The sequence below is a fragment of the Platalea leucorodia genome, assembly GCF_965183815.1.
Source record: "Platalea leucorodia genome assembly, chromosome: Z".
Lineage (NCBI taxonomy): Eukaryota > Metazoa > Chordata > Aves > Pelecaniformes > Threskiornithidae > Platalea > Platalea leucorodia.
In genome coordinates, this window is record NC_138858.1 from 79,869,537 (window position 1) to 79,890,459 (window position 20,923).

A 20,923-nucleotide genomic window follows, 5' to 3' on the forward strand; every position below is an offset into this window, starting at 1 on the left:
CCAAACCTGGGCAAGAGCAGCTCTTTCCCAGGAGAGCTTCCCGGTCCGCCCGCCGACGGCTCCTCCTTGCCTTGGAGAGTGCAGACGAAGCGGCCAGTCCGCTCTCCATGTGCCCTGAGAGAGTGAGAGAGGCGGGAGGGTCTGTGCGGGCAGCAAGGAGGGCTTGCGCTAGGATCATCAGCTTTCTGGCAGGAAGGCGAGGGAAGCAGCGGCAGAGGCTGATGGAGACCGTGGGGCCCCGCAGGTCCCACAGAGAGCTGCGTCCCCCAAGGGCTTGGCGGTGGCTCCCAAAGCTGCCTGCCAGCAGCTTATTAGCGTCAGCCCCCGAGGGAGCGCGGAGCCCTTTTGCCCAGCTGCCGCCGCCTTCTTCTTCCCAGGCTTGCAGCTGAGACCCCACACCAAGCAGCGGCCCCTGCCATTTCTCTGAAGCCCCAGAGAGAGCCGGCGCCTTGGGGCGGGGGTGCCCGCAGAGGTAATGTCCCAGCTGGGTGCTGGCAGGGGGCTGTGGGCACTCCGCTCTGGCCCGCAGGGTCCCAAAGACGCTCTTGTGCTCTTCTCTTGCCTCCCGCTTGCAGTGAGCGTGCTGGATCCCGTGTTCCTGGCTCAGCGGAGGGTTTCTCTAGCCAGGCAGCTGGCGAAGGAAGGCGAGCACGCTAAAGCCACGGAAGCCGGCCCAGACAGGTGAGCCTCCTGGAGGAGCGACGTGGCTGGGGGCGCGGGGGCACAGTGCGCCCTTGCTGTCGGGCCAGTGAGCTGTTTCCCTTGGCCGCGGGGGTGCCTGTGCTGATGCCGAAAGGCCCCGGAGACGTTGTCCTGCTGGACACGTGGCCCTCCTCTCGAACCGCCTGGTGCTGACGGAGCCGCGGGGCAGGCTGCGAGCCCAGCCTGCAGCAACTGGCTCAGTCTGGGCTCGCGCAAGCTCAGCCTGCCGTGCCTCTTCAGAGTCCTGCCAGAAATCCAGAAGTCCCAGGAGGAGCTGAAGCAGCCCAGACCTCCAGCTCAGCCGCGCTTGGAGCTCCCTGCATGTGTTCCGCAGCCCTCAGGAACGGTACGCCCTCGGGATTTGCCAGCCCTGCGTCACATTTTGGGCTCTGGGCCGGGGCAGAAGAGGCGGCAAGAGCTGCCCTCCGTCCCTGCCCTGCCGCCCAGCCCAAGCCCGAGGAGACTAACGCTGCCTGTGTCGTGTGTGCGTGGCCTCCAGGGAACGCGGTCCCTCCGCACCCAGAGGGAAGAGAAACGGCTCCGGCTGCTCATGGCATCCAAGCGCCAAGAGCTGGAAGCGGAAGCGTGGCGCCAATACCGTGCCAACAGAAGGGGACGGAACACGGAGCAAGGCCAGGTATGGCATGCGCTTCACAGCCCCCAGGAAAAGGGCATTTCCCCTCCCCGCTCCCTGGGGAGCAGGCACAGCGGCGCTGCTTGTGGCCAATTGGCCAGGCAGGGCTCTTCTCTCTGCCCGCTGCCCTGCCCGTTGCCCTGACCTGACGCAGGAGCTGTCCCTAAGGCCCCAGGCCAAAGCGTGCAGTTGGCTCTGGCACGGGCAGTCTGTTTAGTGCCTGGACCTCCCTGCGAGGGCTCAGCACCACTCTGCCCGGAAGACTAAGGCAAGCCTGCGCAAGTCACACGCCTCGGCTGAAGCCTTGCGAGCAGCCCCAGCTGTTGGAGGCAGTGCTTCAGGAGACTCTCTTCTGCCTTTGCAGAGCCCCTGCCGCCATCTCTTTGAGGATCCCCATCGCCCTCCGCACCTCCTGAGAAAGGCCTACGCCGAGAAGCTGATGAAGGAGGGGCTACAGCAGAAGGAGAAGGAGACATGCCAAAGCCCTGCAAGGCAGAGGGCATCAGAGGGGCGCGCAGAGCTGCACCTCCCGGGGAGAGCACGGCAAGAGTAAGTGTGTGCCGGCTCCTGCAGGGGCCAGGGAAAGCTTGGGGGGGGCTCCAAGCCCTGGCGCTGTCCAGGCTTTCGGAGGCTACGCAGCTTGGCATCCCCCAGCTCCTCGCGATGCAGGAATGACCGGCCTTAGAGGCCACCTCCGGGGGCCTCTCTGCGGCCCCAGGCCAACGCAGGACGCTTCTCCCCAGGGCAAGGCTTTGGGTACAAAAGGCAATGGGGGCCGTGTGCGTGACTGCCTGCGTCTGCACGTGCACGTGCGCGTGCAGGCACGGCGTGCTGGAAGAGGCAGGCAGCATCCCAGCCAAAGCACGACAGAACCAGATGCGTGGGGTGCCCCCGTCCTGCCCTGCCCTGCCCTGCCCTGCCCTGCCCTGCCAGGTCCTGGGGAAAGCAGCTCTTTCCCTGATGGCCCTTGCGGCCTCGCAGACAGCTCCGCAGTCCGGCCTCGAACCAGGCGCCTTGTCCATCCACGTGGCTGGGTTCCCACCCGCTGGGCGCTCAGGAGAGCCTTGCAATAGGGGGGACACCGTCCCGGGGGGCTGAAGACGAAACGCTGGCTCCGCTGCTGGCCTCTGCCTTCCCAAAGGCGGCAGCCTGTGCTCGCCCTCCACGCGCAGCGACTCCGGGCACCCGGCCCCCAGCTGCGATGCCCGCTCCGTCCCGGGACTCGGCCCTGCCCGGCTTCACCCCCGGCTGATCTGCGCTCTTCTCGCTGCACATTGCTCGCGGCACGAGGGGCCACGAGCCGCCACGCAGAGCAGCGGGCTGCCCTCGGCAGCACCTCCCAGAACTACCGGCCTGAGCCAGGCTTTGGGGCGTTGCGGGCCCTCCTCTCCGACCACAGAGCTGAGGCCCTTTCTTCTCTCTCCTTTAGCAGAGGGGAGAAGACGAGGCTGTTGGAGCGCCGCTGGAAGGCCCAGGGACTGGCAGCCACGCCAAGAAGCTGCGAGCAGCCCCGGAGAGCCCAGCGGCAGGGGCCTTAGCCGGCGCGGCAGCCACCCTTTTCTGCAGGAGAGCTGTCAGCACCGGGTGGCGGGGGCCAGGAGCGCCTTTGCAAAGGGGACCATGCCAAATAAAGGTGGCTGCTGGTGCCTGTTTGAGCGACCACGCTGCACTGTGTTTCTCTGCGGCCAAGGGGACAGAAAGGGGGGTCCTGCAGACCCCTGGTCGGAGGGGTTTCCGGGCAAACGGGCCGGGGGGACTGCCAGCCAGTCACGACAGGCCACGCGACCCAAAGAGCGGTGTCCCTTCCAGGCCACACAGCACGGGGGCTTCAGAGCACGGCTTCTCTGCATCCAAACACCGCTCTGTAGGCAGAAGCAGAGCTCCGTGCCTGGGCACAGCGCTCTCTCAGAGCACATTCGCACTGGCCAAAGAAAACGCGGGGCTTCATGCTCCTTGAAGAGCTACGCTCACGTGGAGAAACATGCTTTGTTGAAGACGCTCCTTACTTGAGCCCCTGGCTGGCCCTCAGGAACTGTCCAATGGCCCTCTTGGTAGACACTTCAGTCATTTTAGAAAGAGAGAAGATCTGGAGCTCAAACCAGCCTCACGGAAGGGAGGTGGCTGCATCAGTGGCCAAGGGAAGAGCAACGGAGGTCATCTAGCTGGACTTCTGTAAGGCCTTTGGCACAGGCCCCCACAACGTTCTCATCTCTGCATTGGAGAGATAGGGATTGGATTGGATTGGACTCGATTGGACTGGATTGGATTGGATGGGATTGGACTGGATTGGATTGGACTGGACTGGATTGGACTGGATTGGATTGGATTGGACTGCATTGGATTGGATTGGATTGGACTACGTTGCATTGGATTGGATTGGATTGGACTGCATTGGCTTGGGTTGGACTGGATTGGACTGCATTGGATTGGATAGATGGACTGGTAGATGGATAAGGAAGTGGCGGGATGGTCGCATCCAAAGAGGAACAGTCAAGGGCTCAATGCCCACATGGAAAGCAGTAAGGAGTGGTGGGGTGTCCCTCAAGGGTCCATACTGGGACCAATACTGTGGACTGTCTTCCTTAAGGACAGAGCTAGTGGGATTGAGTGCACCCTCAGAAAGCTTGCAGATGCCACCAAGCCGAGTGCTTGGAATTTGGGGTTTCTTTTTGCCAGTACAGGGTCCAGCTCCGGCGGGACCCGGCGGGGTGAGATTCCCATCTCTTTGCATGCTGCTGGTGCTCTTCCCTTCCGTAGTGTGTGTCTTGCCCAGGGCAATGCCAGGACAGGCTGCTCTGTGACGCTGCCCAGGGCGCTGGCACCTGCGCTCCACCGTGTCCTGCTTTTCTGGATGGCTCGCTGATAGGCTTTTTGCAGGGAGCTGCAGCCCTCCGGGGCCTCCTTCTTGCTCTGGTGTTGGGGCTTGGGCTGATGGGGCCTTTGCGCCTCGCCCGGTAACGGGCTCCTCTTTCCCTCTGCCTGCGGGGCTTTCTCCTGGCACCGCTCTTAGCGGATCTCTTGCTCCTGGGCTGTGCCCACGGTCCCCACGGGACAGTGGGGCCCCCGGGGGTGGAGCGAAGCGTTTGCGAAGCCGCTAGTCGTGCCTCGTGAAGTCTTCCAGGATGGCGAGTGTGCCTGGGAGGATGCATTTGCAAGGCTCGTCGTGGCTTTGCAGCAGCGCATGCGCCATGTGCTCTTGCGGTCCTCCTTGGTGCCTCCTGGGGTGGTGAAAGAGGTCTATCCCAGTGGCCCTAGGGGACAGGAGGGGCTGAGTGTCGTCTCATCAACCAGAGCTCCACGTTGCTTCCCCCTGTGGCCCGGGCTCCACTTAGCGGGCCCTCTCCAGCCCCCTTGCGAGTGCGCCAAGCCCCTTCAGCATTAATGCGCGTTCCTTCCCGGCTTCCCATTTTTTCTCCGTCGCCAGCCGAGGGCGGCTGAGCTGAGATAGCCAGCGGGAGTGTCAGCCTCAGGTGCGCAGTGGGGCTGCCCTTCCCGTGCTGGGGCCAAACGTGGGTGGGGCTGCGAGGTGGCGGGTCCCCGCAGCCCTGTGTGACACGGCGCCGTGTCACAGTGGGACACGTGCATCTCAGCAAGAGCTCTCTCTCCCCACCGTGCCTCCAGCCACACTCCGCGGCGAGGCCTGGGCGACGCCAGGGCTGCTCTCGCCAGCGCTGCTCTCGCCAGCGCTCTGCTCTGCAGGAGCTGCCCTGCCGCCAGCAGGAGGTCAGGGGAAGCCGCGGGAGAGCGTTGGAGACGCCGCTTGGGGAAGTGGCAAGGAGGAGGAGGACGAGGAGGAGGAGGAGGACGTGGAGGAGGAGGAGGAGGAGAGGAGCAGAGGGGGTTTGTAGCAGGCCCAGCACCTCTCTCCCAGCTGCTGCAGCGCAGGGGGGCAAAGATGACCAAGTACCTGCTCTTCAACCCCTTGGGGCCCGAGAAGCTTCCAACCCTCAAGGAGCTCACCACCAGCGGTAAGCGCCTGGGGAGCCCTTGCAGGAGTGCTCTCGGAGCCACGAGGAGTGGAGATGAGCTGTGGAAACCCTGAGGCTGGGGCTGGGGCTGGGGCTGTAGCGGGGGTCTTCTGGCAGGGACTGGCGGCCGCAAGGAGAGCCCTGCCTGCTGGCGCCTTGGGGCTCGGGGGTGCCTCCGGCAGACCAGGCCTCCTGCCGCTGCCCGTGTCAAAGGGATGGATCCCCTTCCCCAAAACACGACGGATGCCTGCCCTTCCTGGGCCCAGGGCGGGCTTCTTGGAGGCTAGGGGCGCTCAAGAACGCAGCTGGGCCGCCCCGGCGCTGCGAGCGTTTGCTCAGGGCGAGGCGGGGCTTGAGCGCCCTGCACTGTCGCCTCCGTGGGTAGGGGGCTGCTGGACGGTTGGGCCTTGCTGACTCAGAGCATGGCGTGCCTTGCCTTTGCCTTCCAGAAATCTGCAAAGTCTGGGCTGCCGCATCCAAGTACATCCGGAGACAGCTCTTGCAGAAGAGGGTGAGCCTTGCCTCCTGCTCATGGCCCATCCTGCCCCTCTGGAGCTCCGGAGCGGGCAGGGCGCAAAGCAGCATCCCCAGGGCCACGCCAGTCACGCGGCAGCCTTCCCCCTGCGCAGCACTGCCAACGCTCCCTCTCCTTGCTTGCCTTTTCAGGCGGTGGACATCGGAATTGGGACATTTGCAGTTGTCCCAGCGTGTGCCACAGTGGGAGAGGACGAGGTTTTGCCTGTGGAGAGACCTGTGTTCCAGCCGTGCAGGTTTCTGAAGAAATTTTACAAGCTCAAGTGTGCGAAGACCAAAATGCCCGGTAAGAAGAGGGATGCTTCCCCTGCCCAGCCCTTGCATTTGACTCGGCGCCCACACCTCTGCGACACGGCCGAGCAAAGGCTCTTCCAACCTCGAGAGCGCTGAGCGTGGGCACACGGACGGCAGCCCAGCACCCTGCCCCTCCGCAGGGAGCCAGCCCCATCTCCCCAGCTCGCCCTACGCTCCAGCTGCTTGCCCGCAGCAGGAGGCAAAGCTTCTCTTTGCCTTCTCTTGGCCATCACGTCCGTGCTGGAGACGTGGCCGAAGCTGAAAGGGGAGCGCTCTCTGGCACAGCGCTGCCCGAGGGCTGGGCGCCCGTGGCACCCGGTCTCGGAGTCAGCGGAACTGCGGTGGGGTGACTTGCTTGCTTTGCGCTTGTTTCCTAGACGACACACCATCCGGTCCACTGGACTTCGAGCAGATTGCTGCGGACATCCACTTCCGCCAAGACATCGTGGAGCAGTGCATACACGAGACCCTGCTCTTCTTCGCTGGGGCCCTCCGAGACGACAAGGAGGTGGAATTCTCCTTCAAGGGCATTGGCATCCTAGCCGTGCGAAGAAAAGCACTCAGCATGACCTTCTTTGATGACTGCCTCCTGCAGCTGGATGCGACCGGGAACATGCTGGCAGCTCTCATCGGGGTGAGCTTGTCCTTTCTCCGGGGCTCCTCCTCATGCCTCTTTGGCAATGCTGCCAAAGCTCGCTCCAGCGGCTTTCTCTTGGCTGCCGCCACCTGCCTCGCCACCTGGCCTACACACGCTCTCGATGAGCCAGGCCAAGCCTCGGCAGCGCCTCGGCCCCTTCGAGGGAGGGGCTAATGACATCAAGGGAGAAGGGGGTGCGCGGCTTTCTGAGAAGCAGCCTTTGGGCCTTTGAGCAGCGAGGCCGTTGGCCGCCTTTGTGAGCAACCAGCGCGTGTCCTGGGCGTCTGCTGACGTGTCTCTGTCCCCTTGCAGGATGCCAAGATGCGGGCTATCGTGGCCTTCCCGGGCAAAACCGATTTCACTCGGCTCAGTCGAGACGGGGTCGTCACGCTGCCAAGGTGAGCAGGACGGCTTGTGCAGCCCCTGGCTGGTCAAGGGAGCAGCTGCTCAGCTCCTGCTGTGGGGGCAGCCTCTTGCCGAGGCTCCTCTCCTGCCAAACCTGGGCAAGAGCAGCTCTTTCCCAGGAGAGCTTCCCGGTCCGCCCGCCGACGGCTCCTCCTTGCCTTGGAGAGTGCAGACGAAGCGGCCAGTCCGCTCTCCATGTGCCCTGAGAGAGTGAGAGAGGCGGGAGGGTCTGTGCGGGCAGCAAGGAGGGCTTGCGCTAGGATCATCAGCTTTCTGGCAGGAAGGCGAGGGAAGCAGCGGCAGAGGCTGATGGAGACTGTGGGGCCCCGCAGGTCCCACAGAGAGCTGCGTCCCCCAAGGGCTTGGCGGTGGCTCCCAAAGCTGCCTGCCAGCAGCTTATTAGCGTCAGCCCCCGAGGGAGCGCGGAGCCCTTTTGCCCAGCTGCCGCCGCCTTCTTCTTCCCAGGCTTGCAGCTGAGACCCCACACCAAGCAGCGGCCCCTGCCATTTCTCTGAAGCCCCAGAGAGAGCCGGCGCCTTGGGGCGGGGGTGCCCGCAGAGGTAATGTCCCAGCTGGGTGCTGGCAGGGGGCTGTGGGCACTCCGCTCTGGCCCGCAGGGTCCCAAAGACGCTCTTGTGCTCTTCTCTTGCCTCCCGCTTGCAGTGAGCGTGCTGGATCCCGTGTTCCTGGCTCAGCGGAGGGTTTCTCTAGCCAGGCAGCTGGCGAAGGAAGGCGAGCACGCTAAAGCCACGGAAGCCGGCCCAGACAGGTGAGCCTCCTGGAGGAGCGACGTGGCTGGGGGCGCGGGGGCACAGTGCGCCCTTGCTGTCGGGCCAGTGAGCTGTTTCCCTTGGCCGCGGGGGTGCCTGTGCTGATGCCGAAAGGCCCCGGAGACGTTGTCCTGCTGGACACGTGGCCCTCCTCTCGAACCGCCTGGTGCTGACGGAGCCGCGGGGCAGGCTGCGAGCCCAGCCTGCAGCAACTGGCTCAGTCTGGGCTCGCGCAAGCTCAGCCTGCCGTGCCTCTTCAGAGTCCTGCCAGAAATCCAGAAGTCCCAGGAGGAGCTGAAGCAGCCCAGACCTCCAGCTCAGCCGCGCTTGGAGCTCCCTGCATGTGTTCCGCAGCCCTCAGGAACGGTACGCCCTCGGGATTTGCCAGCCCTGCGTCACATTTTGGGCTCTGGGCCGGGGCAGAAGAGGCGGCAAGAGCTGCCCTCCGTCCCTGCCCTGCCGCCCAGCCCAAGCCCGAGGAGACTAACGCTGCCTGTGTCGTGTGTGCGTGGCCTCCAGGGAACGCGGTCCCTCCGCACCCAGAGGGAAGAGAAACGGCTCCGGCTGCTCATGGCATCCAAGTGCCAAGAGCTGGAAGCGGAAGCGTGGCGCCAATACCGTGCCAACAGAAGGGGACGGAACACGGAGCAAGGCCAGGTATGGCATGCGCTTCACAGCCCCCAGGAAAAGGGCATTTCCCCTCCCCGCTCCCTGGGGAGCAGGCACAGCGGCGCTGCTTGTGGCCAATTGGCCAGGCAGGGCTCTTCTCTCTGCCCGCTGCCCTGCCCGTTGCCCTGACCTGACGCAGGAGCTGTCCCTAAGGCCCCAGGCCAAAGCGTGCAGTTGGCTCTGGCACGGGCAGTCTGTTTAGTGCCTGGACCTCCCTGCGAGGGCTCAGCACCACTCTGCCCGGAAGACTAAGGCAAGCCTGCGCAAGTCACACGCCTCGGCTGAAGCCTTGCGAGCAGCCCCAGCTGTTGGAGGCAGTGCTTCAGGAGACTCTCTTCTGCCTTTGCAGAGCCCCTGCCGCCATCTCTTTGAGGATCCCCATCGCCCTCCGCACCTCCTGAGAAAGGCCTACGCCGAGAAGCTGATGAAGGAGGGGCTACAGCAGAAGGAGAAGGAGACATGCCAAAGCCCTGCAAGGCAGAGGGCATCAGAGGGGCGCGCAGAGCTGCACCTCCCGGGGAGAGCACGGCAAGAGTAAGTGTGTGCCGGCTCCTGCAGGGGCCAGGGAAAGCTTGGGGGGGGCTCCAAGCCCTGGCGCTGTCCAGGCTTTCGGAGGCTACGCAGCTTGGCATCCCCCAGCTCCTCGCGATGCAGGAATGACCGGCCTTAGAGGCCACCTCCGGGGGCCTCTCTGCGGCCCCAGGCCAACGCAGGACGCTTCTCCCCAGGGCAAGGCTTTGGGTACAAAAGGCAATGGGGGCCGTGTGCGTGACTGCCTGCGTCTGCACGTGCACGTGCGCGTGCAGGCACGGCGTGCTGGAAGAGGCAGGCAGCATCCCAGCCAAAGCACGACAGAACCAGATGCGTGGGGTGCCCCCGTCCTGCCCTGCCCTGCCCTGCCCTGCCCTGCCCTGCCCTGCCAGGTCCTGGGGAAAGCAGCTCTTTCCCTGATGGCCCTTGCGGCCTCGCAGACAGCTCCGCAGTCCGGCCTCGAACCAGGCGCCTTGTCCATCCACGTGGCTGGGTTCCCACCCGCTGGGCGCTCAGGAGAGCCTTGCAATAGGGGGGACACCGTCCCGGGGGGCTGAAGACGAAACGCTGGCTCCGCTGCAGGCCTCTGCCTTCCCAAAGGCGGCAGCCTGTGCTCGCCCTCCACGCGCAGCGACTCCGGGCACCCGGCCCCCAGCTGCGATGCCCGCTCCGTCCCGGGACTCGGCCCTGCCCGGCTTCACCCCCGGCTGATCTGCGCTCGTCTCGCTGCACATTGCTCGCGGCACGAGGGGCCACGAGCCGCCACGCAGAGCAGCGGGCTGCCCTCGGCAGCACCTTCCAGAACTACCGGCCTGAGCCAGGCTTTGGGGCGTTGCGGGCCCTCCTCTCCGACCACAGAGCTGAGGCCCTTTCTTCTCTCTCCTTTAGCAGAGGGGAGAAGACAAGGCTGTTGGAGCGCCGCTGGAAGGCCCAGGGACTGGCAGCCACGCCAAGAAGCTGCGAGCAGCCCCGGAGAGCCCAGCGGCAGGGGCCTTAGCCAGCGCGGCAGCCACCCTTTTCTGCAGGAGAGCTGTCAGCACCGGGTGGCGGGGGCCAGGAGCGCCTTTGCAAAGGGGACCATGCCAAATAAAGGTGGCTGCTGGTGCCTGTTTGAGCGACCACGCTGCACTGTGTTTCTCTGCGGCCAAGGGGACAGAAAGGGGGGTCCTGCAGACCCCTGGTCGGAGGGGTTTCCGGGCAAACGGGCCGGGGGGACTGCCAGCCAGTCACGACAGGCCACGCGACCCAAAGAGCGGTGTCCCTTCCAGGCCACACAGCACGGGGGCTTCAGAGCACGGCTTCTCTGCATCTAAACACCGCTCTGTAGGGAGAAGCAGAGCTCCGTGCCTGGGCACAGCGCTCTCTCAGAGCACATTCGCACTGGCCAAAGAAAACGCGGGGCTTCATGCTCCTTGAAGAGCTACGCTCACGTGGAGAAACATGCTTTGTTGAAGACGCTCCTTATTTGAGCCCCTGGCTGGCCCTCAGGAACTGTCCAATGGCCCTCTTGGTAGACACTTCAGTCATTTTAGAAAGAGAGAAGATCTGGAGCTCAAACCAGCCTCACGGAAGGGAGGTGGCTGCATCAGTGGCCAAGGGAAGAGCAACGGAGGTCATCTAGCTGGACTTCTCTAAGGCCTTTGTCACAGGCCCCCACAACGTTCTCATCTCTGCATTGGAGAGATAGGGATTGGATTGGATTGGACTCGATTGGACTGGATTGGATTGGATGGGATTGGACTGGATTGGATTGGACTGGACTGGATTGGACTGGATTGGATTGGATTGGACTGCATTGGATTGGATTGGATTGGACTACGTTGCATTGGATTGGATTGGATTGGACTGCATTGGCTTGGGTTGGACTGGATTGGACTGCATTGGATTGGATAGATGGACTGGTAGATGGATAAGGAAGTGGCGGGATGGTCGCATCCAAAGAGGAACAGTCAAGGGCTCAATGCCCACATGGAAAGCAGTAAGGAGTGGTGGGGTGTCCCTCAAGGGTCCATACTGGGACCAATACTGTGGACTGTCTTCCTTAAGGACAGAGCTAGTGGGATTGAGTGCACCCTCAGAAAGCTTGCAGATGCCACCAAGCCGAGTGCTTGGAATTTGGGGTTTCTTTTTGCCAGTACAGGGTCCAGCTCCGGCGGGACCCGGCGGGGTGAGATTCCCATCTCTTTGCATGCTGCTGGTGCTCTTCCCTTCCGTAGTGTGTGTCTTGCCCAGGGCAATGCCAGGACAGGCTGCTCTGTGACGCTGCCCAGGGCGCTGGCACCTGCGCTCCACCGTGTCCTGCTTTTCTGGATGGCTCGCTGATAGGCTTTTTGCAGGGAGCTGCAGCCCTCCGGGGCCTCCTTCTTGCTCTGGTGTTGGGGCTTGGGCTGATGGGGCCTTTGCGCCTCGCCCGGTAACGGGCTCCTCTTTCCCTCTGCCTGCGGGGCTTTCTCCTGGCACCGCTCTTAGCGGATCTCTTGCTCCTGGGCTGTGCCCACGGTCCCCACGGGACAGTGGGGCCCCCGGGGGTGGAGCGAAGCGTTTGCGAAGCCGCTAGTCGTGCCTCGTGAAGTCTTCCAGGATGGCGAGTGTGCCTGGGAGGATGCATTTGCAAGGCTCGTCGTGGCTTTGCAGCAGCGCATGCGCCATGTGCTCTTGCGGTCCTCCTTGGTGCCTCCTGGGGGGGTGAAAGAGGTCTATCCCAGTGGCCCTAGGGGACAGGAGGGGCTGAGTGTCGTCTCATCAACCAGAGCTCCACGTTGCTTCCCCCTGTGGCCCGGGCTCCACTTAGCGGGCCCTCTCCAGCCCCCTTGCGAGTGCGCCAAGCCCCTTCAGCATTAATGCGCGTTCCTTCCCGGCTTCCCATTTTTTCTCCGTCGCCAGCCGAGGGCGGCTGAGCTGAGATAGCCAGCGGGAGTGTCAGCCTCAGGTGCGCAGTGGGGCTGCCCTTCCCGTGCTGGGGCCAAACGTGGGTGGGGCTGCGAGGTGGCGGGTCCCCGCAGCCCTGTGTGACACGGCGCCGTGTCACAGTGGGACACGTGCATCTCAGCAAGAGCTCTCTCTCCCCACCGTGCCTCCAGCCACACTCCGCGGCGAGGCCTGGGCGACGCCAGGGCTGCTCTCGCCAGCGCTGCTCTCGCCAGCGCTCTGCTCTGCAGGAGCTGCCCTGCCGCCAGCAGGAGGTCAGGGGAAGCCGCGGGAGAGCGTTGGAGACGCCGCTTGGGGAAGTGGCAAGGAGGAGGAGGACGAGGAGGAGGAGGAGGACGTGGAGGAGGAGGAGGAGGAGAGGAGCAGAGGGGGTTTGTAGCAGGCCCAGCACCTCTCTCCCAGCTGCTGCAGCGCAGGGGGGCAAAGATGACCAAGTACCTGCTCTTTAACCCCTTGGGGCCCGAGAAGCTTCCAACCCTCAAGGAGCTCACCACCAGCGGTAAGCGCCTGGGGAGCCCTTGCAGGAGTGCTCTCGGAGCCACGAGGAGTGGAGATGAGCTGTGGAAACCCTGAGGCTGGGGCTGGGGCTGGGGCTGTAGCGGGGGTCTTCTGGCAGGGACTGGCGGCCGCAAGGAGAGCCCTGCCTGCTGGCGCCTTGGGGCTCGGGGGTGCCTCCGGCAGACCAGGCCTCCTGCCGCTGCCCGTGTCAAAGGGATGGATCCCCTTCCCCAAAACACGACGGATGCCTGCCCTTCCTGGGCCCAGGGCGGGCTTCTTGGAGGCTAGGGGCGCTCAAGAACGCAGCTGGGCCGCCCCGGCGCTGCGAGCGTTTGCTCAGGGCGAGGCGGGGCTTGAGCGCCCTGCACTGTCGCCTCCGTGGGTAGGGGGCTGCTGGACGGTTGGGCCTTGCTGACTCAGAGCATGGCGTGCCTTGCCTTTGCCTTCCAGAAATCTGCAAAGTCTGGGCTGCCGCATCCAAGTACATCCGGAGACAGCTCTTGCAGAAGAGGGTGAGCCTTGCCTCCTGCTCATGGCCCATCCTGCCCCTCTGGAGCTCCGGAGCGGGCAGGGCGCAAAGCAGCATCCCCAGGGCCACGCCAGTCACGCGGCAGCCTTCCCCCTGCGCAGCACTGCCAACGCTCCCTCTCCTTGCTTGCCTTTTCAGGCGGTGGACATCGGAATTGGGACATTTGCAGTTGTCCCAGCGTGTGCCACAGTGGGAGAGGACGAGGTTTTGCCTGTGGAGAGACCTGTGTTCCAGCCGTGCAGGTTTCTGAAGAAATTTTACAAGCTCAAGTGTGCGAAGACCAAAATGCCCGGTAAGAAGAGGGATGCTTCCCCTGCCCAGCCCTTGCATTTGACTCGGCGCCCACACCTCTGCGACACGGCCGAGCAAAGGCTCTTCCAACCTCGAGAGCGCTGAGCGTGGGCACACGGACGGCAGCCCAGCACCCTGCCCCTCCGCAGGGAGCCAGCCCCATCTCCCCAGCTCGCCCTACGCTCCAGCTGCTTGCCCGCAGCAGGAGGCAAAGCTTCTCTTTGCCTTCTCTTGGCCATCACGTCCGTGCTGGAGACGTGGCCGAAGCTGAAAGGGGAGCGCTCTCTGGCACAGCGCTGCCCGAGGGCTGGGCGCCCGTGGCACCCGGTCTCGGAGTCAGCGGAACTGCGGTGGGGTGACTTGCTTGCTTTGCGCTTGTTTCCTAGACGACACACCATCCGGTCCACTGGACTTCGAGCAGATTGCTGCGGACATCCACTTCCGCCAAGACATCGTGGAGCAGTGCATACACGAGACCCTGCTCTTCTTCGCTGGGGCCCTCCGAGACGACAAGGAGGTGGAATTCTCCTTCAAGGGCATTGGCATCCTAGCCGTGCGAAGAAAAGCACTCAGCATGACCTTCTTTGATGACTGCCTCCTGCAGCTGGATGCGACCGGGAACATGCTGGCAGCTCTCATCGGGGTGAGCTTGTCCTTTCTCCGGGGCTCCTCCTCATGCCTCTTTGGCAATGCTGCCAAAGCTCGCTCCAGCGGCTTTCTCTTGGCTGCCGCCACCTGCCTCGCCACCTGGCCTACACACGCTCTCGATGAGCCAGGCCAAGCCTCGGCAGCGCCTCGGCCCCTTCGAGGGAGGGGCTAATGACATCAAGGGAGAAGGGGGTGCGCGGCTTTCTGAGAAGCAGCCTTTGGGCCTTTGAGCAGCGAGGCCGTTGGCCGCCTTTGTGAGCAACCAGCGCGTGTCCTGGGCGTCTGCTGACGTGTCTCTGTCCCCTTGCAGGATGCCAAGATGCGGGCTATCGTGGCCTTCCCGGGCAAAACCGATTTCACTCGGCTCAGTCGAGACGGGGTCGTCACGCTGCCAAGGTGAGCAGGACGGCTTGTGCAGCCCCTGGCTGGTCAAGGGAGCAGCTGCTCAGCTCCTGCTGTGGGGGCAGCCTCTTGCCGAGGCTCCTCTCCTGCCAAACCTGGGCAAGAGCAGCTCTTTCCCAGGAGAGCTTCCCGGTCCGCCCGCCGACGGCTCCTCCTTGCCTTGGAGAGTGCAGACGAAGCGGCCAGTCCGCTCTCCATGTGCCCTGAGAGAGTGAGAGAGGCGGGAGGGTCTGTGCGGGCAGCAAGGAGGGCTTGCGCTAGGATCATCAGCTTTCTGGCAGGAAGGCGAGGGAAGCAGCGGCAGAGGCTGATGGAGACCGTGGGGCCCCGCAGGTCCCACAGAGAGCTGCGTCCCCCAAGGGCTTGGCGGTGGCTCCCAAAGCTGCCTGCCAGCAGCTTATTAGCGTCAGCCCCCGAGGGAGCGCGGAGCCCTTTTGCCCAGCTGCCGCCGCCTTCTTCTTCCCAGGCTTGCAGCTGAGACCCCACACCAAGCAGCGGCCCCTGCCATTTCTCTGAAGCCCCAGAGAGAGCCGGCGCCTTGGGGCGGGGGTGCCCGCAGAGGTAATGTCCCAGCTGGGTGCTGGCAGGGGGCTGTGGGCACTCCGCTCTGGCCCGCAGGGTCCCAAAGACGCTCTTGTGCTCTTCTCTTGCCTCCCGCTTGCAGTGAGCGTGCTGGATCCCGTGTTCCTGGCTCAGCGGAGGGTTTCTCTAGCCAGGCAGCTGGCGAAGGAAGGCGAGCACGCTAAAGCCACGGAAGCCGGCCCAGACAGGTGAGCCTCCTGGAGGAGCGACGTGGCTGGGGGCGCGGGGGCACAGTGCGCCCTTGCTGTCGGGCCAGTGAGCTGTTTCCCTTGGCCGCGGGGGTGCCTGTGCTGATGCCGAAAGGCCCCGGAGACGTTGTCCTGCTGGACACGTGGCCCTCCTCTCGAACCGCCTGGTGCTGACGGAGCCGCGGGGCAGGCTGCGAGCCCAGCCTGCAGCAACTGGCTCAGTCTGGGCTCGCGCAAGCTCAGCCTGCCGTGCCTCTTCAGAGTCCTGCCAGAAATCCAGAAGTCCCAGGAGGAGCTGAAGCAGCCCAGACCTCCAGCTCAGCCGCGCTTGGAGCTCCCTGCATGTGTTCCGCAGCCCTCAGGAACGGTACGCCCTCGGGATTTGCCAGCCCTGCGTCACATTTTGGGCTCTGGGCCGGGGCAGAAGAGGCGGCAAGAGCTGCCCTCCGTCCCTGCCCTGCCGCCCAGCCCAAGCCCGAGGAGACTAACGCTGCCTGTGTCGTGTGTGCGTGGCCTCCAGGGAACGCGGTCCCTCCGCACCCAGAGGGAAGAGAAACGGCTCCGGCTGCTCATGGCATCCAAGCGCCAAGAGCTGGAAGCGGAAGCGTGGCGCCAATACCGTGCCAACAGAAGGGGACGGAACACGGAGCAAGGCCAGGTATGGCATGCGCTTCACAGCCCCCAGGAAAAGGGCATTTCCCCTCCCCGCTCCCTGGGGAGCAGGCACAGCGGCGCTGCTTGTGGCCAATTGGCCAGGCAGGGCTCTTCTCTCTGCCCGCTGCCCTGCCCGTTGCCCTGACCTGACGCAGGAGCTGTCCCTAAGGCCCCAGGCCAAAGCGTGCAGTTGGCTCTGGCACGGGCAGTCTGTTTAGTGCCTGGACCTCCCTGCGAGGGCTCAGCACCACTCTGCCCGGAAGACTAAGGCAAGCCTGCGCAAGTCACACGCCTCGGCTGAAGCCTTGCGAGCAGCCCCAGCTGTTGGAGGCAGTGCTTCAGGAGACTCTCTTCTGCCTTTGCAGAGCCCCTGCCGCCATCTCTTTGAGGATCCCCATCGCCCTCCGCACCTCCTGAGAAAGGCCTACGCCGAGAAGCTGATGAAGGAGGGGCTACAGCAGAAGGAGAAGGAGACATGCCAAAGCCCTGCAAGGCAGAGGGCATCAGAGGGGCGCGCAGAGCTGCACCTCCCGGGGAGAGCACGGCAAGAGTAAGTGTGTGCCGGCTCCTGCAGGGGCCAGGGAAAGCTTGGGGGGGGCTCCAAGCCCTGGCGCTGTCCAGGCTTTCGGAGGCTACGCAGCTTGGCATCCCCCAGCTCCTCGCGATGCAGGAATGACCGGCCTTAGAGGCCACCTCCGGGGGCCTCTCTGCGGCCCCAGGCCAACGCAGGACGCTTCTCCCCAGGGCAAGGCTTTGGGTACAAAAGGCAATGGGGGCCGTGTGCGTGACTGCCTGCGTCTGCACGTGCACGTGCGCGTGCAGGCACGGCGTGCTGGAAGAGGCAGGCAGCATCCCAGCCAAAGCACGACAGAACCAGATGCGTGGGGTGCCCCCGTCCTGCCCTGCCCTGCCCTGCCCTGCCCTGCCAGGTCCTGGGGAAAGCAGCTCTTTCCCTGATGGCCCTTGCGGCCTCGCAGACAGCTCCGCAGTCCGGCCTCGAACCAGGCGCCTTGTCCATCCACGTGGCTGGGTTCCCACCCGCTGGGCGCTCAGGAGAGCCTTGCAATAGGGGGGACACCGTCCCGGGGGGCTGAAGACGAAACGCTGGCTCCGCTGCTGGCCTCTGCCTTCCCAAAGGCGGCAGCCTGTGCTCGCCCTCCACGCGCAGCGACTCCGGGCACCCGGCCCCCAGCTGCGATGCCCGCTCCGTCCCGGGACTCGGCCCTGCCCGGCTTCACCCCCGGCTGATCTGCGCTCTTCTCGCTGCACATTGCTCGCGGCACGAGGGGCCACGAGCCGCCACGCAGAGCAGTGGGCTGCCCTCGGCAGCACCTTCCAGAACTACCGGCCTGAGCCAGGCTTTGGGGCGTTGCGGGCCCTCCTCTCCGACCACAGAGCTGAGGCCCTTTCTTCTCTCTCCTTTAGCAGAGGGGAGAAGACGAGGCTGTTGGAGCGCCGCTGGAAGGCCCAGGGACTGGCAGCCACGCCAAGAAGCTGCGAGCAGCCCCGGAGAGCCCAGCGGCAGGGGCCTTAGCCGGCGCGGCAGCCACCCTTTTCTGCAGGAGAGCTGTCAGCACCGGGTGGCGGGGGCCAGGAGCGCCTTTGCAAAGGGGACCATGCCAAATAAAGGTGGCTGCTGGTGCCTGTTTGAGCGACCACGCTGCACTGTGTTTCTCTGCGGCCAAGGGGACAGAAAGGGGGGTCCTGCAGACCCCTGGTCGGAGGGGTTTCCGGGCAAACGGGCCGGGGGGACTGCCAGCCAGTCACGACAGGCCACGCGACCCAAAGAGCGGTGTCCCTTCCAGGCCACACAGCACGGGGGCTTCAGAGCACGGCTTCTCTGCATCCAAACACCGCTCTGTAGGCAGAAGCAGAGCTCCGTGCCTGGGCACAGCGCTCTCTCAGAGCACATTCGCACTGGCCAAAGAAAACGCGGGGCTTCATGCTCCTTGAAGAGCTACGCTCACGTGGAGAAACATGCTTTGTTGAAGACGCTCCTTACTTGAGCCCCTGGCTGGCCCTCAGGAACTGTCCAATGGCCCTCTTGGTAGACACTTCAGTCATTTTAGAAAGAGAGAAGATCTGGAGCTCAAACCAGCCTCACGGAAGGGAGGTGGCTGCATCAGTGGCCAAGGGAAGAGCAACGGAGGTCATCTAGCTGGACTTCTCTAAGGCCTTTGGCACAGGCCCCCACAACGTTCTCATCTCTGCATTGGAGAGATAGGGATTGGATTGGATTGGACTCGATTGGACTGGATTGGATTGGATGGGATTGGACTGGATTGGATTGGACTGGACTGGATTGGACTGGATTGGATTGGATTGGACTGCATTGGATTGGATTGGATTGGACTACGTTGCATTGGATTGGATTGGATTGGACTGCATTGGCTTGGGTTGGACTGGATTGGACTGCATTGGATTGGATAGATGGACTGGTAGATGGATAAGGAAGTGGCGGGATGGTCGCATCCAAAGAGGAACAGTCAAGGGCTCAATGCCCACATGGAAAGCAGTAAGGAGTGGTGGGGTGTCCCTCAAGGGTCCATACTGGGACCAATACTGTGGACTGTCTTCCTTAAGGACAGAGCTAGTGGGATTGAGTGCACCCTCAGAAAGCTTGCAGATGCCACCAAGCCGAGTGCTTGGAATTTGGGGTTTCTTTTTGCCAGTACAGGGTCCAGCTCCGGCGGGACCCGGCGGGGTGAGATTCCCATCTCTTTGCATGCTGCTGGTGCTCTTCCCTTCCGTAGTGTGTGTCTTGCCCAGGGCAATGCCAGGACAGGCTGCTCTGTGACGCTGCCCAGGGCGCTGGCACCTGCGCTCCATCGTGTCCTGCTTTTCTGGATGGCTCGCTGATAGGCTTTTTGCAGGGAGCTGCAGCCCTCCGGGGCCTCCTTCTTGCTCTGGTGTTGGGGCTTGGGCTGATGGGGCCTTTGCGCCTCGCCCGGTAACGGGCTCCTCTTTCCCTCTGCCTGCCGGGCTTTCTCCTGGCACCGCTCTTAGCGGATCTCTTGCTCCTGGGCTGTGCCCACGGTCCCCACGGGACAGTGGGGCCCCCGGGGGTGGAGCGAAGCGTTTGCGAAGCCGCTAGTCGTGCCTCGTGAAGTCTTCCAGGATGGCGAGTGTGCCTGGGAGGATGCATTTGCAAGGCTCGTCGTGGCTTTGCAGCAGCCCATGCGCCATGTGCTCTTGCGGTCCTCCTTGGTGCCTCCTGGGGGGGTGAAAGAGGTCTATCCCAGTGGCCCTAGGGGACAGGAGGGGCTGAGTGTCGTCTCATCAACCAGAGCTCCACGTTGCTTCCCCCTGTGGCCCGGGCTCCACTTAGCGGGCCCTCTCCAGCCCCCTTGCGAGTGCGCCAAGCCCCTTCAGCATTAATGCGCGTTCCTTCCCGGCTTCCCATTTTTTCTCCGTCGCCAGCCGAGGGCGGCTGAGCTGAGATAGCCAGCGGGAGTGTCAGCCTCAGGTGCGCAGTGGGGCTGCCCTTCCCGTGCTGGGGCCAAACGTGGGTGGGGCTGCGAGGTGGCGGGTCCCCGCAGCCCTGTGTGACACGGCGCCGTGTCACAGTGGGACACGTGCATCTCAGCAAGAGCTCTCTCTCCCCACCGTGCCTCCAGCCACACTCCGCGGCGAGGCCTGGGCGACGCCAGGGCTGCTCTCGCCAGCGCTGCTCTCGCCAGCGCTCTGCTCTGCAGGAGCTGCCCTGCCGCCAGCAGGAGGTCAGGGGAAGCCGCGGGAGAGCGTTGGAGATGCCGCTTGGGGAAGTGGCAAGGAGGAGGAGGACGAGGAGGAGGAGGAGGACGTGGAGGAGGAGGAGGAGGAGAGGAGCAGAGGGGGTTTGTAGCAGGCCCAGCACCTCTCTCCCAGCTGCTGCAGCGCAGGGGGGCAAAGATGACCAAGTACCTGCTCTTCAACCCCTTGGGGCCCGAGAAGCTTCCAACCCTCAAGGAGCTCACCACCAGCGGTAAGCGCCTGGGGAGCCCTTGCAGGAGTGCTCTCGGAGCCACGAGGAGTGGAGATGAGCTGTGGAAACCCTGAGGCTGGGGCTGGGGCTGGGGCTGGGGCTGTAGCGGGGGTCTTCTGGCAGGGACTGGCGGCCGCAAGGAGAGCCCTGCCTGCTGGCGCCTTGGGGCTCGGGGGTGCCTCCGGCAGTCAAAGGGATGGATCCCCTTCCCCAAAACACGACGGATGCCTGCCCTTCCTGGGCCCAGGGCGGGCTTCTTGGAGGCTAGGGGCGCTCAAGAACGCAGCTGGGCCGCCCCGGCGCTGCGAGCGTTTGCTCAGGGCGAGGCGGGGCTTGAGCGCCCTGCACTGTCGCCTCCGTGGGTAGGGGGCTGCTGGACGGTTGGGCCTTGCTGACTCAGAGCATGGCGTGCCTTGCCTTTGCCTTCCAGAAATCTGCAAAGTCTGGGCTGCCGCATCCAAGTACATCCGGAGACAGCTCTTGCAGAAGAGGGTGAGCCTTGCCTCCTGCTCATGGCCCATCCTGCCCCTCTGGAGCTCCGGAGCGGGCAGGGCGCAAAGCAGCATCCCCAGGGCCACGCCAGTCACGCGGCAGCCTTCCCCCTGCGCAGCACTGCCAACGCTCCCTCTCCTTGCTTGCCTTTTCAGGCGGTGGACATCGGAATTGGGACATTTGCAGTTGTCCCAGCGTGTGCCACAGTGGGAGAGGACGAGGTTTTGCCTGTGGAGAGACCTGTGTTCCAGCCGTGCAGGTTTCTGAAGAAATTTTACAAGCTCAAGTGTGCGAAGACCAAAATGCCCGGTAAGAAGAGGGATGCTTCCCCTGCCCAGCCCTTGCATTTGACTCGGCGCCCACACCTCTGCGACACGGCCGAGCAAAGGCTCTTCCAACCTCGAGAGCGCTGAGCGTGGGCACACGGACGGCAGCCCAGCACCCTGCCCCTCCGCAGGGAGCCAGCCCCATCTCCCCAGCTCGCCCTACGCTCCAGCTGCTTGCCCGCAGCAGGAGGCAAAGCTTCTCTTTGCCTTCTCTTGGCCATCACGTCCGTGCTGGAGACGTGGCCGAAGCTGAAAGGGGAGCGCTCTCTGGCACAGC